This window comes from Hordeum vulgare, chromosome 3H, assembly GCF_904849725.1.
Source record: "Hordeum vulgare subsp. vulgare chromosome 3H, MorexV3_pseudomolecules_assembly, whole genome shotgun sequence".
NCBI lineage: Eukaryota > Viridiplantae > Streptophyta > Magnoliopsida > Poales > Poaceae > Hordeum > Hordeum vulgare.
The window spans coordinates 16,178,775-16,184,007 of NC_058520.1; positions in this window are offsets into that span (position 1 = coordinate 16,178,775).

Below are 5,233 nucleotides of genomic sequence, written 5' to 3' on the forward strand. Positions count from 1 at the left end.
AACCCAAGAAGCTAGAAAACGAGGCCGGTCTTGGCTACACGACCCGACACACGAATCGGGACCATGGCGCGTCCCATTGGCTAAGTTATTTCAATTGATGTGTCGTCATCGGCCTCCTCGGAAGTTCCTTCCCAATGGGCAATGAAATGAATATGTAGGGAATTAGTTAAATACACAGTGGGCATTCTAAGTGGAAGACTGGGCTTGCAGCCATGATTGATTGAGATTCATCACCATCATATATAAGTTTGCTGCTCTTACCACTTTATCTCTATTACCATATTACACTTTGCCGCTCTTGCCGATTTACCTCATTATACCATGTAGTAGCGTGCTGTTATTACAGCTAGCACTAAGCTAGTACTACAATATTACGTTAGTACTAATCTATGACCAATTTTGGTTTCGGAACCCACATGCACATATCCTCCATTACCATAGAACAATTTGATACTTACCGATTTACCTCTGTTAGCATATAGTAGCCTAGCACTCTTACATATAGCACTGAGCTAGTGCTACAGTATTAAGTTAGTGCTACAAAACTAAGCCACTTCTACATCAATAAGTTAGTACTAAGAAAATACCAAGTTTGGGGACCCTTAACATAAATTTTGAACTTTTCTCCAAAAGGCCGCCGTGTTATTGTAAAATGGTCGTAACTTTTGCATAGGACCTCCGATAAAAAAGTTTTTTATATGAAACATCATCTACTCGAAAAGTTACATCAAAAGTATGAATCCAAGAAGCTAGAAAACGAGGCCGGTCTTGGCTACCCGACCCGACACACAAATCGGGACCATGGCGCGTCCCATTGGCTATGTTATTTCAATTGATGTGTCGTCATGGGCCTCCTCGGAAGTTCCTTCCCAATGGGCAATGAAATGAATATGTAGGGAATTAGTTAAATACACAGTGGGCATTCTAAGTGGAAGACTGGGCTTGCAGCCATGATTGATTGAGATTCATCACCATCATATATAAGTTTGCTGCTCTTACCACTTTATCTCTATTAGCATATTACACTTTGCCGATCTTGCCGATTTACCTCATTATACCATGTAGTAGCGTGCTGTTATTACAGCTAGCACTAAGCTAGTACTACAATATTACGTTAGTACTAATCTATGACCAATATTGGTTTTGGAACCCACATGCACATATCCTCCATTACCATAGAACAATTTGATACTTACCGATTTACCTCCGTTAGCATATAGTAGCCTAGCACTATTACATATAGCACTGAGCTAGTGCTACAGTATTAAGTTAGTGCTACAAAACTAAGCCACTGCTACATCAGTAAGTTAGTACTAAGAAAATACCAAGTTTGGGGACCCTTAACATGAATTTTGAACTTTTCTGCAAAAGGCCGCCGTGTTATTGTAAAATGGTCGTAACTTTTACATAGGACCTCCGATAAAAAAGTTTTTTAAATGAAACATCATCTACTCGAAAAGTTACATCAAAAGTATGAATCCAAGAAGCTAGAAAACAAGGCCGGTCTTGGCTACCCGACCCGACACACGAATGGGGACCCTGGCGCGTCCGATTGGCTAAGTTATTTCAATTGATGTGTTGTCATCGGCCTCCTCGGAAGTTCCTTCCCAATGGGCAATGAAATGAATATGTAGGGAATTAGTTAAATACACAGTGGGCATTCTAAGTGGAAGATTGGGCTTGCAGCCATGATTGATTGAGATTCCTCACCATCATATATAAGTTTGCTGCTCTTACCACTTTATCTCTATTAGCATATTACACTTTGCCGCTCTTACCGATTTACCTCATATTACCATGTAGTACCGTGCTGTTATTACTCCTAGCACTAAGCTAGTACTACAATATTACGTTAGTACTAATCTATAATCAATTTTTGTTTTGGAACCCACATGCCACATATCCTCCATTACCATAGAACAATTTGATACATACCGATTTACCTCCGTTAGCACATAGTGGCCTAGCACTATTACATATAGCACTAAGCTAGTGCTACAGTACTAAGTTAGTGCTAGAAAACTAAACCACTGCTACATGAGTAAGTTAGTACTAACAAAATACCAAGTTTGGGGACCCTTAACATGAATTTTGAACTTTTCTGCAAAAGGCCGCCGTGTTTCGGTAAAATGGCCGTAACTTTTGCATACGAGGTCCGATGAAAAAGTTTTTTATATGAAAAATCATCTACTCGAAAAGTTACATTAAAAATATGAATGCAAGAAGCTAGCAACGGAAGCCGGTCTTGGCTACCCGACCCGACACACGAATGGGGACCCTAGCGCGTCCCATTGGCTAAGTTATTTCAATTGATGTGTCGTCATCGGCCTCCTCCAAAGTTCCTTCCCAATGGGCGATGAGATGAATATGTAGGGAATTAGTTAAATACGAAGTGGGCATTCTAAGTGGAAGACTAGGCTTGCAGCCATGATTGATTGAGATTCATCACCATCATATATAAGTTTGTTGCTCTTACCACTTTATCTCTATTAGCATATTACACTTTGCCGCTCTTGCCGATTTACCTCATATTACCATGTAGCTAGTGTCGTGCTGTTATTACAGCTAGCACTAAGCTAGTACTACAATATTACGTTAGTACTATTCTATGAACAATTTTGGTTTTTGAACCCACATGCCACATATCCTCCATTACCATAGAACAATTTGATACTTACCGATTTACCTCCGTTAGCATATAGTTGCCTAGCACGATTACATATAGCACTGAGCTAGTGCTACAGTACTAAGTTAGTGCTACAAAACTAAGCCACTACTACATCAGTAAGTTAGTACTAAGAAAATACCAAGTTTGGGGACCCTTAACATGAATTTTGAACTTTTTTGCAAAAGGCCGACGTGTTTCGCTAAAATGGTCGTAACATTTGCATAGGACCTCCGATGAAAAAAAAATTTATATGAAAAATCATCTACTCGAAAAGTTACATCAAAATAATGAATCCAAGAAGCTAACAAACGAGGCCGGTCTTGGCTACCCGACCCGACACACGAATGGGGACCCTGGCGCGTCCGATTGGCTAAGTAATTTCAATTGATGTGTCGTCATCGGCCTCCTCGAAAGTTCCTTACCAATGGGAGATGAGATGAATATGTAGGGAATTAGTTAAATACGAAGTGGACATTCTAAGTGGACGACTGGGCTTGCAGCCATGATTGATTGAAATTCATCACCATCATATATAAGTTTGCCGCTCTTACCACTTTATCTCTATTAGCATATTACACTTTGCCGCTCTTGCCGATTTACCTCATTATACCATGTAGTAGCGTGCTGTTATTACAGCTAGCACTAAGCTAGTACTACAATATTACGTTAGTACTAATCTATGACCAATTTTGGTTTTGGAACCCACATGCACATATCCTCCATTTACATAGAACAATTTGATACTTACTGGTTTACCTCCGTTAGCATATAGTAGCCTAGCACTATTACATATAGCACTAAGCTAGTGCTACAGTATTAAGTTAGTGCTACAAAACTAAGCCACTGCTACATCAGTAAGTTAGTACTAAGAAAATACCAAGTTTGGGGACCCTTAACATGAATTTTGAACTTTTCTGCAAAAGGCCGATAAAAAAGTTTTTTATATGAAACATCATCTACTCGAAAAGTTACATCACAAGTATGAATCCAAGAAGCAAGAAAACGAGGCCGGTCTTGGCTACCCGACCCGACACACGAATGGGGACCCTGGCGCGTCCCATTGGCTAAGTTATTTCAATTGATGTGTCGTCATCGGCCTCCTCGGAAGTTCCTTCCGAATGGGCAATGAAATGATGTAGGGAATTAGTTAAATACACAGTGGGCATTCTAAGTGGAAGATTGGGCTTGCAACCATGATTGATTGAGATTCATCACCATCATATATAAGTTTGCTGCTCTTACCACTTTATCTCTATTAGCATATTACACTTTGCTGCTCTTACCGATTTACCTCATATTACCATGTAGTACCGTGCTGTTATTACTCCTAGCACTAAGCTAGTACTACAATATTACGTTAGTACTAATCTATAACCAATTTTGGTTTTGGAACCCACATGCCACATATCCTCCATTACCATAGAACAATTTGATACATACCGATTTACCTCCGTTAGCATATAGTGGCCTAGCACTATAACATATAGCACTAAGCTAGTCCTACAGTACTAAGTTAGTGCTACAAAACTAAGCCAGTGCTACATGAGTAAGTTAGTACTAACAAAATTCCAAGTTTGGGGACCCTTAACATGAATTTTGAACTTTTCTGCAAAAGGCCACCGTGTTTCGGTAAAATGGCCGTAACTTTTGCATACGAGGTCCGATGAAAAAGTTTTTTATATGAAAAATCATCTACTCGAAAAGTTACATTAAAAGTATGAATCCAAGAAGCTAGCAATGGAGGCCGGTCTTGGCTACCCGACCCGACACACGAATGGGGACCCTGGCGCGTCCCATTGGCTAAGTTATTTCAATTGATGTGTCGTCATCGTCCTCCTCGAAAGTTCCTTCCCAATGGCGATGAGATGAATATGTAGGGAATTAGTTAAATACGCAGTGGGCATTCTACTTGGAAGAGTGGGCTTGCAGCCATGATTGATTGAGATTCATCACCATGATATATAAGTTTGCTGCTCTTACCACTTTATCTCTATTAGCATATTACACTTTGCCGCTCTTACCGATTTACCTCATATTACCATGTAGTATCGTGCTGTTATTACAGGTAGCACTAAGCTAGTACTACAATATTACGTTAGTACTAATCTATGACCAATTTTGGTTTTGGAACCAACATGCCACATATCCTCCATTACCATAGAACAATTTGATACTTCCCGATTTACCTCCGTTAGCATATAGTAGCCTAGCACTATTACATATAGCACTGAGCTAGTGCTACAGTACTAAGTGCTACAAAACTAAGCCACTGCTACATCAGTAAGTTAGTACTAAGAAAATACCAAGTTTGGGGACCCTGAACATGAATTTTGAACTTTTTTGCAAAAGGCCGCCGTGTTTCGGTAAAATGGTCGTAACTTTTGCATAGGACCTCCGATGAAAAAGTTTTTATATGAAAAATCATCTACTCGAAAAATTACATCAAAACTATGAATCCAAGATGCTAGCAAACGAGGCCGGTCTTGGCTACCCGACCCGACACACGAATGGGGACCCTGGCGCGTCCCATTGGCTAAGTTATTTTAATTGATGTGTCGTCATCGG